This window comes from Marmota marmota, unplaced genomic scaffold (genome assembly GCF_001458135.2).
Source record: "Marmota marmota marmota unplaced genomic scaffold, marMar, whole genome shotgun sequence".
NCBI classification, from domain to species: Eukaryota; Metazoa; Chordata; class Mammalia; order Rodentia; family Sciuridae; genus Marmota; species Marmota marmota.
This window is the reverse complement of record NW_025999982.1, coordinates 33990228-34003905: the sequence shown is the minus strand read 5'-3', so window position 1 is coordinate 34003905 and position 13678 is coordinate 33990228. Positions and strand designations below refer to the sequence as shown.

At 35.6% G+C, this 13678-nt stretch overlaps 1 pseudogene; it reads left to right on the top strand.

Annotated features, from left to right (window-relative positions):
- LOC107143697 overlaps positions 1–3535 on the top strand; it is an 86091-nt pseudogene extending 82556 nt beyond the window's left edge.
- The last annotated feature ends 10143 nt before the right edge of the window (positions 3536–13678 follow it).

Sequence of the window (13678 nt, the reverse complement as noted above, 5' to 3'; positions counted from 1 at the left end):
AAATATATATATATATATATATATATATATATATATATATATATATATATATGCATTATTATATATACATATGTTATTATATACATGTTATTGTGAATAATGTAAATATAAGAATAAGAAGGGAAATGTTGTTTTTAAACAAAGTATATAATTTTGAAAGAATTCAGTTGAATATACAGATAAATTTCCAGTTTTAATAGAATTTAGCAAAATGGCTTCATACACATAACTGCATATTTCTATACTAGCAACAAATATTAGGAAATTAAATTATTTTAAAAATATCATACACTAATATATATATCCCAAAGTAATGAAATGAGGAAAATATGTCTAACACCTCTCTATAAGAATTCATGCACATTTAATAGAAAAAAAAATAACAGTAAATGAAGATATACACATGGATTGGAAGATTTAATATTGTTCTCCTAACACTGACTTATAGATTCAATGTAATCTCAGTCCAAGGCCATATATGTATCTCTGGACAAGGCAAGTTGAATCTAAATTTCCATAGAAATGCAGAGTGCCAAGAGTAATACAGACACTCTTGAAGACAAATAGCAAAATGTAAGGATAGCTTCTAAAGCTTATTAAATCTTATTGCAAGGTACAGTTAAAAGAAGATTTACCATAGAGCTTGAAATGCCTTCTTTCAGACCTTGAGATATACTAATACTTTGTTCACATGATTATGTGCTTTTAGAAAATTTGTTAAATAAGATAATTTAATCATAGTCAGTTAAGATTGCCTTGTTTTTCCTTACTGAACTAAACGTCCATTATAGATCCACATCAACTGGCCAACTTTGGAAGGGCTACAGGCATTTGAGGAATTTGAATGAGGAAAAGTCAAGTTGTGGTTTTATTTTTTAAAATGCTTTTCAAAATATGTTTTTAGTTGTAGATGGACACAATACTTTTATTTATTTATGTATTTTTATGTGGTGCTGAGGATTGAATCCAACTCCTCACATGTGCTAGGCAAGTGCTCTACCACTGATCCACAACTCTGGCCTATGCTTTTCATTTTCAATCAGTTCTTTTTAGTTATATGTAACATTAAGATTCATTTTGACATAATTATAAAAGCATGAAATATAATTTACTCTAATTCAGTTCCTAGTACTTCTCCTTTCTCTTCCCTCTTGCCTCCCACTATTTCCTTCGTTCTACTCCACTGATTTTTCTGTTCTTGTATTTTCTTAAAATAATTAATGTCTTATGACTATACATAATAGTGAGATTCACTGTGTCATATTTATATATGTACATAGGAAAGTTAAATCATATTCATCCTACTGTTCTTGCTTTATTCCATCCCTCCTGCCTCCCAGTCAATCATCTTCCCCTACTCCACTGATCTTTCTTATATTTTGGTGGACTTCAACTCCTCCCCTTCCACCTCTACCCTGGTCCTTATTTTGGACTAACTTCCACATATCAAAGAAAACATTTGACCTTTGACTTTTGGGTCTGGCTTATTTCACTTAGTATGGTACTCTCCAGTTCTATCCATTTATAGGCAAATGCCATAATTTCATTCTTCCTTATGGCTGAGTAACTCCATTGTGTAAATAAATATACCACATTTTCTTTATATATTCATCTGTTGAAAAGCACCTAGGTTGGTTCCATAGCTTGGCTATTGTGAATAGTGCTTCTATAAATATTGATTTGGCTGCATCCCCTTATTAGACTCTGTGGCTATGTACTGAGGAGTGGGATAGCTGGATCCATTAGGTGGTTCTATTCCTAGTTTTTTGAGGACTCTCCGCTCTGCTTTTCAGAGTACTTGCATTAATTTGCAGTCCCACCACCAATGTATGAGTGTACCTTTTTCCTCACATTCTTTCCAATACTTACTATTATTTATATTCTTGATAATTGCCCTTCTGATAGGAGATGAAACCTCAATGTAGTTTTGATTTTCATTTATCTAATTGCTAGAGATAGTAGATACTTCTCATATATTTATGAGCCATTTGTATTTTTTTTTTTTAGGAAGTGTCTGTTTAGGGCAGGAACCTGAGTCCTGGTTTCTCACTTTCCTACTGGATAGCAGTGAGCTTCACCACCCACTCCACCACCTTTTCCACCAACTATCTGTCCCTGGGGTCCATCCAGTCACCCAGCCACTGGGTCCCACCCACCAACAGCACGGCCAGCATATATGCAGGTGCCAGGGGCTCAGGCTTCCAGATGTCGGAGCTCCACCAGCTCCCGACGACATGGATGGCTGACCGTCTGGCAGGAATGGGAAGCAGATAGAGCTAGAAGACAATGCAAGACCTGAAAGATCATCTGGACTCCTACCTGGACAGAGTGAGGGGACTGGAGGCTGATAATGAGAGGCTGGAGGGCAAAATCCGAGAACATCTGGAGAAGAAAGGACCCCAGATCAGCACTGGGGTCATTAGTTCAAGACCATGGAGGAACTGACAGCTCAGATCTTTGTAAATTCTGTGGACAACACCCGCATCGTTCTGCAGATAATGCTCATCTTGCTGCTGATGACTTTAGAGTCAAGTATGAGACGGAACTGGCCATATGCCAGTCTGTGAAGAGCAACATCCATGGGCTCCGCAAGGTCATTGATGACACCAATATCACTTGGTTGCAGCTAGAGATGGAAATTGAGACTCTCAAGGAGGAGCTGCATGTCGGGTGCCATGGGGCAGGCTTGTAATCCCAGTGTTTCGGGAAGACCAGCCTCAGCAAAAGCAAGGTGCTAAGCAACTCAGTGAGACCCTGTCTCTAAATAAAATACAAAATAGGGCTGGGGATGTGGCTCAGTGGCCGAGTGCCCTGAGTTCAATTCCCAGTACCTATCTCTCCTCCACCCTCCACCCTCTCCTCCCCCAGGAGGAACTGCTCTTCATGAAGAACCAAGAGGAGGAATTCAAAGGCCTTCAAGCCCAGATTGCCAGCTCTGGGTTGACAGTGCAGGTAGATGCCCCCAAATCTTAGGACCTCAGCAAGATCCTGGCAGACATCTGGGCCCAGTATGATGAGCTGGCTCTGAAAAACCGAAAGAACCTGGACAAGTACTGGTCCCAGCAAATGAGGAGAACACCACAGTGGGCACCTTGCACCCAGCCAAGATGGAAGCTGCTGAGATGATACTCACAGAGCTGAGATGCACAGTCCAGTCCATGGAAATTAACCTGGACTTGATGAGAAATCTGAAGATCAGCTTTGAGAACAGTCTGAAGGAAGTGGAGGCCTGCTACACCATGCAGATGGAGAAGTTCCATGGGGTCCTGTTGCACCTGGAATCACAGCTACACAGACCCAGGCAGAGGGGCAGCTCCAGGCCTAGGACTATGAGGCCCTGCTGAACATCAGGGCCAAACTGGAGGCTGAGCTCACCTCTTACCGCCACCTGTTGGAAGACAGAGAGGACTTCAATCTCAATGATGCCCTGGACAGCAGCAACTCAGCGCAAACCATCCAAAAGACCACCACCAGCAGGATTGTGGATGGCAAAATAGTGTCTGAGACCAATGATACCCTAGTGCTGAGGCACTGAGGCAGCAGGAGCAGGGGACCCTCAGGGAACAAGGGACCAATAAAGGTTCAGAAATCATTAGACATAAAAATAAGGTGTCTGTTTAGTTTTTTATCCCCTTTATAATTTTTTAATATTTAATTTTTATAGTTCTTTTAATATTCTGAACATCAGTGCCCAGAGAAGCAGATTGCAAAGATCTTCTTCCATTTGGTAGGCTCTCTGTTCACATTCTTACTTGTCTTTGTTACGCAGAAGCATTTGAATTTCATGCCATCACTTGTTGATTTTCTATTTTATTTCTTGAGCTTTAGGAGTCTTGTTAAGGAATCCAGTTCCTATGACAACATATCCAAGTTTGGACCAACATTTTATTCTAGCAGTTGTAGAGTTTCTGGTCTAATTCCTAGGTGTTGATCCTCTTTGAGTTGACTTTGTGCAGGGTGAGAGAGAGGGGTCACGTTTTATCTTTCTAATTATAGATATCCACTTTTCCCAGCTCTATTTGTTAAAAAAGCCTAAATTTTCTCCAATGCATGTTTTTAGCAACTTTGTCTAATAGCAACTGTGTCTTCTATTCTATTCCATTAGTCTTCATGTCTGTTTTGGTACCAATACCACATTGGTTTTGCTAACATAATTCTAATATAATTTGAGGTCTGTTATTGTGATGCCTCCAGCATTATTCTTTTTGTTCAGTATTGCTTTAGCTATTATTTTTCTGAATGAATTTTCAAACTATTTTTTTTTAGTTCTGTGAAGAATGTCACTCATACTTTGAGGATTTCACTGAATCTGCACAATGCTTTTAGTGGTATGGCAATTTTGTCAATATTAATTCTGACTATCCAAGAACCTGGGAGGTCTTTCCATCTTCTAAGGTGTTCTTCAATTTTATAGTTTTCATTGTAGAAGTGCTTCACCTTTTTTGCTAGATTGATTCCCAAATATTTTAATTTTTTTAAATTATTGCAAATGGGGTAGTTTTCTAATTTATTTTTCAGCAAATTCATCATTAGAGTATACGAAAGCAACTGATTTATGTATTTAATCTTGTTTCCTGCTATTTTACTAAATTTGTCTAATGGCTCTAGAAGTCTTATGGTGGAATATTTTGGGTCTTCTAAATGTAGAATCATGTCATCAGCAAACAGATAATTTGAGGTCTTTCCCTTTAATTTACTACTCTCACCTGATTGCTCTGGCTAGTTTCAAGGTCTATGTTAACTAGTAGTAGTGAGAGTAGACATATTTGTCTTGTTCCTGATTTTACAGGAAATGCTTGAAATTTCTCTCCATTTATTATCATGTGTGGGTCATATATAGTGTTTCAAATGTTGAGGCAAGTTTCTTCTATTCTTAGTTTCTCTATGTTTTAAACATGAATAGGTGCTGTATTTGTTGAGTGTTTTTCCTGCATCTCTTGAGATAATCACATGATTCTTATCCTTAACTCTATTGATTTGGTGAATTACATTTATTGACTTCCATATGTGGAACCAATCTTGTATCCCTAGGATGAAACCCACGTGATCATAGCACACTATCTCTTTAATGTGTTTTTCTATGCAGTTTGCCAATATTTATTAAGAAATTTTGCATCTATGTTCTTCAATGATATTGGCCTCACGTTTTCTTTCCTTGTTGTGTCTGGTTTTATTATCTGGGTGATATTGGCCTCATAGAAAGAATTTCACAGTCTTCTCATCTTTTCTATTTTATGGAATAATTTGAGAAGGATTGTATTAGTTCTTCTTTAAAGGTCTGGTAGAACTCTGCTGACAATTCATCCAGTCCTGGGGTTTTCTTTGTTGGAAAGATTTTGATAGCTGCTTCAATTATGTTACATGATATTGATCTGTTAAGTCTCCTATATCCTCATGGTTCAATTTGGGTAGGTCATATGTATCTATGAATTTGTCAATATCTTCATGATTTTCTAGCTTATTAGAGTATAAATTTTCAAAGTAGTTTCTGCGGATCCTATGAATTTCAGTAGTTTCTGTAGTTATATTTTCTTTCTCATTTCTAATATTGTCAATTTGTGTCTTCTCTTTCTTTCAGTTAGTTTGGTTAAGGGTTTATCCTTTCAGAAAGCCAACTCGTTTTTTCACTGATCTTGCATTTATTTTTATTCTTAATTTCATTGATTTAAGCTCTCATTTTAATAATTTTTTGTCTTCTACTGATTTTAGTGTTAGTTTTTTCTTGTCTTTCTGGGTCCTTAAGGTGTAATAGTGTAATACTAGATTAAGTATTTATTATTTGGTATCTATTATTTTTTTTTCTTTTTTGGTACTAGGGATTTACTCGCGAGGCACATTACCACTGAGCTACGTCCTCAGACCTTTTTTAAATTTTTTGAAACTGGATCTCACTAAATTGCTGATGGTCTCACTAAGTTGCTGAGACTAGTCTTAAACCTGTGATACTCCTGTCTAATTTTCTGAGTCACTAGTATTACATGCATGTGCCAGAATTTCCAGCTAGTATCTTGCCAGTTTTTTAACATATAAACTCAGTGCTATAAACTGTCCTCTTAGAATTGCCTTCATACTGTCCCAGAGATTTTGATATGTTTTTTCACTATTCTTATGTCTTTCTAAGAATATTTTTATTTCTCTCCTATTTTTTTTCTGTTATTAGTCATTCAAAAATGTGTTATGTAATCTCCAGGTGTTAGAGTGGTTTCTGTTTTTTATCTTGTCATTGGCTTCTAATTTCATTCCATTTTGATCTGATAGGATGTAAGAAATTATCTCTATATTTTTTTGTATTTGTTAATATTTTTTCTGTGACCTAAAAGATGATCTATTTTAGAAAATGTTTGATGTGTTGCTGAGAAGAAAGTGAATTCAGTCTTTGATGGATGAAATATTCTATAGATGTCTATTAGTAAATGAAATAATGTCTATTATATCATTTGATTAATAGTATTCTTTAGTTCTGAAGAATTTTTACTTAGTTTACATCTGGATGATCTATATAATGGTGAGAGAGGTATGTTTAAATAACTCAGTATTAATGTATCATGGTATATTTGATTCTTAATATTGACAAGGATTTGTATAATATAGGTATATGCACCATTGTTTGGGCCATAAATATTTTCAAATATTATATCTTACTAGAAGATTACCTTAATCAGTAGGAAGTGACTGACTTTTTCTCTTCTGATTAATTTTGACCTAAAATTTACTCTGATATGAGAATAGCTATTTCTGCTTGTTTATTTGCATTGAATTGCATAACTTTTCCCATTCATTCATCTTTGGCCTGTGGATGTGTTCGTAAGGTGTGTCTCTTTCAAAAAATGCATTGTTGGGTCTTGTGCTTTAATCCAATTTGCCAATCTATATCTCTGATTGAAAAGTTTAGACCTTTTACATTCAATGTTATTATTATATAAAGATGATTTTTATTTCCGGCCATGTTTATTTATTTGTAATATTTAATTCAGACCTGACTCTCCTTTAATTGACTATTCTTCTACTAAAATACATTCCTATGCTAGTTTTCATTTTTATTTTTTATTTCTTCTCATGAAATATTTCATTGAGTATGTTCTGTAATGCAGGTTTTATGGGTATAAATTATTTTAGTTTCTGTTTATTTTTTATGGAAGGTTTATATTTCATCTTAAATTCTGAGGATAATTTTGCTGGGTGTAGTAATCTGGTTTGTACACATTTTCTTTCATAGTGTGGCATATATTATTCCAAGCTCTCCTAGCTTTTAGGGTTTCGGTTTAGAAACCAGTTGAAATCCAAATTGGTTTACATCCAAATGTGACCAGTCATTTTCTCTTGCAGTTTTAAAAATCCTATTCTTATGCTATATATTAGGCATGTTACTCAGTGTCTTGGAGAAGACCTATTCTGATTCTCTCTATTTTGAGTTCTCTATGGACATTGTATTTGAAATCCCATCTCAGTCCTAAGATTTGGAAAATTTTCTAATGTTATTTTTTGAAAATATTATGCATCTTTCATTTTCTATTTCAGAGCTTTCATCTACTCCAGTGATTCTTAAATTCAGTCTCTTGATGTTATTCCAGAGTTTTTGAACAGTCTGGTTATGGTCTGTTAATATCTTTTCTTTATGATAAACTTTATTTTTAAGATTATTTGTTTTGTCTTCAAGGCCTGAAAATCTGTTTTCAAAGTGTTCTTATCTGTTGGTGATGCTTTACATTGCATTTTTAATTTGATTTGTTTTGAGAATCTCTATCCCTTTATTTAGTGATCTTTCACTCTTGTATTTCTAATTTCACTACTTACATTTTCTTTTAGATCACTGAAAATTTTAACTATAAGTTTTATAAATTCGTTCTTTGACATTTCAGCCACTACAATGTTGATGGAGTCAGTTATTGAAGTGTTATGGGTTGTTTGGTGTGGTTTGTTCCCTTGATTTTTCATATTGCTTGTATGTCTACCCATATATATGGATGGTTGCCACTTCTTTTAAGCAAAGGACTAGTTCATGAGCTCCTTTGAAGAGTCCTGTTTTGAGTGAATATCAATACTTTAACTCAATGTGTGGCCTCTGCTGATTCCAGTATTAACACCACTTTGAAAGAAGCCCCACTGAACCCTATTTACTACAATCATTTCAGAGTCTAGACACATACTAATTAACTTTATGAAAAGTGAAAAACTTATTGATGTTGTTCTCCACAATTCCTCTAGTCCAAGTAAAAGCTTATAGTGAAGTTCTGGAATAAGTCAAAAATTTGTTTTTAAAAATAGTAAAATTGCTACAACATTATATGGAGGATGAAAGGAGGAAAAGAGCAAGATTGGGCAAAAGAGAAAAAAAAAAGAAAGAAAAAATATAAAAGAAAAATAGAAAACAATAATATAGTCCAAGGTAGAAAAGAACAATAAAATGGCTGGTAGGATTTGAAGTAGTAGCAGACAATGTAAGAAGGAGAATAGTGGTAAGAAGAGTAAGTATAAACCAGAGCTAGGAAAACAAAGGTAGAGAAAGTTATTTCAATTAATGCTTTAAACCACTAGAAGAAATACATTCCAATGGGTTGAATGTACAATGTTGGTTATTAGATATGATCAAAGTTAACATTAGATTTATTTATAGTAAACCATGCCAAAGGAAAGAAAATTCTTGTTCAATCTTGGTTTAGATTTCATTAGGATTTTGGACATTTAGAAGATGTCAGTCATTCTTTGGCACTGAATCCCTCCAGAGATGCTGACACACAGAAGCCATTCCCTTAAGTTGCTATGAATATCCCACCAGCTGGTTCTGGTTTGTCAGTTTAGGAGCCTATGGCTGACTCCTCAGAGGGTACTGTGTTGTGTCTATTGGTCATTTCTATTGTGTGAAGGAGTTCAGAATGCAGAGTTCTGGGCTGTCACTGTATTGCTGTGGATCACCATGTACCTGTGGACCACTACTCCTCTCTATAGTATCTTTTTCACAGTGGTATAGAGCCTGATACTTGTCTATAAGCACAGGTCCTATGATTGTGGATTCTCTGTGGGTGACATATGGTGCAGAACTGTTTCCCCTGGCTGACACTCAGCTGGTTTGCCTGGGTTCTAGCTTCCACTGCCCCAGGTTGTAAACAATAGGCTCTACTTCCCTCTGCGATGACTGAGACAGAATCCAACCGTGTCTAAACAGTACTCTAAAACTCACCAGTTGTGGCCATGGGTCAGACTGAGTACTGTTGCTCTCTGCTGCCTTGGACCCACACAAATTTTTACTTAGTCCAACCTCCCATTGACTATGGTAATGATGAGTCACTTTCCCTGTAAACTTCCTGGGACTTAGGCAAATTCTTGGTCTTGGCCTTCTGCCGAGTCCGGCTGCAGCAAAATAAACAGGGGGTGACGAGCAACTTGTGTAGGTTGATACAGCAGGAGTGGGATTTATTGTAGGACAGGAGCAGTATATATACATTCCACACAGCTTATCCTAATTAACATAAACTAGATACAGCAGTCAACCAATAAGGAATCTCCACACTTAATGGCTCGCTGGTGTTACTTCACAAACCACTCCCTCTGGCAAAATGTCAGGCGCCATCCTGACTTGTTTACAGACTCTAGCAGCCTTCCACCAGTTGCTGTCACAATTCAGGGATTTTCCTTCTATGTCATTGGATATCCTTGGCAGCTTCCTTCCTGGATAAGCCCCACACAGACTGCAGCCATGATCAGGGGTACAGTTGCTCTATGCTTCTTAGGATTCAGGCAGCTTCTCACTGTGTCTCTGCTTAGTGTCAGTCATCAGTGGTGGCAGCAAACCTGATAAATTTCTTTTCCTCTGCTTGGGTCCAAAACTCCTCCCACCCTAGATTTGAGCTCTCATTTCTATGCCAGAATTGTGGGCTTCTTCTCCATGTCTTCTGAGGCTCCTGCAGAGGCTGTGCAGAGCACTGGATTAGGTGATCATTTCCCAGGTGGGCTGCTTCACTTCGCTCCCCTTGTTCCTGGTAAGGGGGGGGGGATTTCATCAACTTTCAGCCAATAGCAATCTCCCTACTAGTTATTTCTTGATGGATTCTTAAGAGATCCCACTACATATATCTGGAGGTGAGAAGATGCCATATTGATTTAGAGGGTGACTGATTAGCTGTGGAGCTGGCAAGGTTTTCTATTCAGGATTTCATTTTAAACTGCTTGATCTACTTTAAGAACACCACTGCCCTTGTCATGCTTTAAATTTGTCAACTCTTCTTTGCATTTGTTGTTAAGTGGATGAACTTATATGCTTTTTCACTCCCTCTTTCTCCGTTTTCTCTCCCCACTTTCCATACTCTGATCCAGTTTCAGGGTTCTATTCTAGTCATCAATCTTCAAGCTTATCCAGGTCTCATATTTTGTGATATTGGGTCTTAGAGCATTTATTTTGTCACCCACCTCTCAGATCAGTTGTTCTTTCACTGCCTCCTTTCTCTATTTTAAGGAAATTAGGAATTGCTGCCTAGTTCTGTTTCCTACTTTGGAATACTGATTTTTATTTAATACTAGTTAATTGTAACATACTTTTGTGGCTATGAGTCACTTTCATATTTGGTTACTTTATTCCTAGACTTCAGCTGTAAGAATGACTTCCAGGAATACTCTGAAGTCCATTGTGCTGACTCACCCAGTGTGGTGACCTGAAGAATTGGGATCAGTGGGCCAGATCACTCCAGGAGTGTGCCTTACGGTATCTGGCACCAGAAGTGTGCAGGTGGTGGAGGAGTTAAAGTGAGACCAGAGCTACTCTGTGGAATTTTTCCAACAACATATATAAAATATTAAGGGGGAAATTCGTTTGTTTTGATGCTTAAGTTAAAATGAAAGTTCTCTTGTTACAGCAGTATACTGGAAAATGCAGCATTCATAATAAGTACAGCATGTATTTTTAAATGGGAACTATGCCAAGTAGAAATTACAAAAATTATTATGTTTTTAGGACACCAGTTGCAGCAGTACACAAATGGTGAGTATATCTATACCTCATATATGAAAAAAATGGTTAGAAATTAGTACAAATTTGACAGAAATTCTAAATTATTCCAGTCTTTACCAATGATGATTTGAAAAGATGAACAAAAGTTTTCTAAATTTACAAAAATAAATTTTTATTAACTCTGCTACAGGACTTTATCTTTTGCTATAGAAAATTGCATTACAAAATTATCATTGTCAACATATGAAGACAAATAAATGTAGCCAAACATTTTAGAGAAAAATGATCTAGACATATGAAGCAACAATTAATAAAAATATATTGCTTTCCTGTATCTCATTATTTCATATTTTCATAAGCTTTCTACAATAAATAATTTGTTGTGGTTTCTCATTTATTTTTGTGCTTAATTTTAAACTCATCATTATTTACTAATTTTTTCTTCTAAAGAGCATAAAATTTTATAAACTTTGTGTTCCTCAGTGCCTAGATCTTCTCCTAGTTCTAGAAATGAAGAACTAAGCAATTAATAGCAACTAAGAAAGTATGAAATAAGCTGGATTCAGTAGTGTACTCCTGTAATCTCAGGAGCTCCAGAGGCTGAGGCAGGATGATCACAGATTCAAAGCTAGCCTCAGCAAAAGTAAGGCACTAAGCAACTCAGTGAGACCCTGTCTCTAAATAAAATAAAATATAGGGTTATGGATATGGCTCAGTGGTTTATTGCCCCTGAGTTCAAACCCCAGTACCAAAAAGAAAGAAAAAGAAAAAAAGGAAGAAAATATGAAATAAGATTAGATAAAGAGCAATTTGCCTAATATATAATAAAGCATCACCCAGACTTGTTGGAAATAACATTTTCAATAAATGGAGTTGGGACAATTAAGCATATGTGGGCAAAAAAATGGGCTCCTTACTTCACACTATACACAAAAATAAATTGTAGGTATGTCATAGATTTAAATGTGAAAATCAAAATTACAAATCTTTTATAAAATAATGTAGAATAAAATCTTCATAGGACTGGGGATATAGCTCAGTAATAGGTTATAGAAGATGAATAGAGTAGAGGAAGAAGATTGGGGGAGGGAAAAACAGAAAGAAAGGGAAGATCTGGGGATTGCAATGGAGCAAATTATGCTATATGCACTTATGAATATGTCAAATGAATCCCACTATTATTTATGACTATAATGTACCAAAAAATTGAGAACTAAGTTGAAATTTTCCTTTAAAAAACTATAATATATTGTTAATTATTGCTATCAAGGAACAATCTACTTCACTATAATGTTCAAAGCAAATTGCCTTACAAAGTATTAACATGCAGTTTTAGAATGTAGTACTAATTCTATTGCAATGAAAAGAAATGCTCAGAAATATGATTTTTTTAAAAAAATAAGCACTAAATAAAGATGATTTTAAAAGAAAAAAGAATAATATCTTTATGACTTTAGAGTGGGGAATGATCTTTAAATAGGACTCAAAAAATCTACTAACCTTATAATAGACTAATAAATTTAACCTCGTTAAAATTAAGAACATCTGATCATCAGAAAACACCATTGAAAGGCAAACACAAGAGAGAAAATATATATGTAGTACATGAAATTGTTTAAAACAGCATACCAGGAATACATTGACACAGAATACATTAAAAACAAAGAAAAATGGGCAAAAATCACTACACAAGAGAGGAAATTCAAATGCCCAATTAACAAAAATGTTCCCATTCTCCTTAATCATGGGAAAATGCACATAAAAACTACAGTGAGATGCTACCAACACCCAGAATGTTGAAAGATTTTAAGAAGGCATATACTCCTGGGTGTTGGATAAGGATGTAGAGCAAATAGGAATACTTTCCTAAAGCTGGTGGAAGTTGGTAGGAATGTAAATTAGTACAGTCATATGGAAAACAGTATGGAGGTTCCTCAACCAAATTAAAAATAGAACTACAATGTGATCTAGCAATGCCACTACTGGGTATATACATATATATATATATATATATATATATATATATATGAAATGAAACTGATGTCAAAAAGACATTTGCATTGCTATGTTCATTGTAGCCTTATTCACAATAGTCAAGAAATGGAAATAACCCAAATGTTCATCAACTGAGGAGTGGATAAAGAAAATGTGTCCGATGTGGTATAGTGGACTATTATTAAGCTATAAAAAAAAGGTAATCTGAAATTTTATGACAACATCGATAGATCTGATGATGATTAGGTTAAATCAAATATGACAGACATATAATGACAGGTACCTCGTGATCTAACTCATATGTCAAATCCGAAAACATAGAAGTTGAGAATTGAATCCTGGTCACTGGAGTCTAGGGAGGGGGTGAAGGGAATATTGAGCAATGGGTACTGAGTTAGAGTTAGAAGCAAGAATTTCTGGTGTGCTTTTGCACAGTAGGGGATGATAGATAATAATGTACTTATACTTTTTATATGGCTTGGATATGAGATGTCCCCATAGAAGTTCATGTGTTAATTCAGGGATGTTCATAAGTGGAATGATTACATTATGAGAGCTGTAATCTCATGAGTTAAAAGAATTTGGACTACTGGGTAGAAATTGTAGGCAGATGGGGTATGGCTGTAGCAAGCAGGTTCCTAGGGGCATGGCCTAGAGATTATAAGTAATCTTTTCATATTCTAAGTTGTTCTTGTCAGGTATTTTGATCATAGTGATGAAAAACTGAATAACAACTTCTGG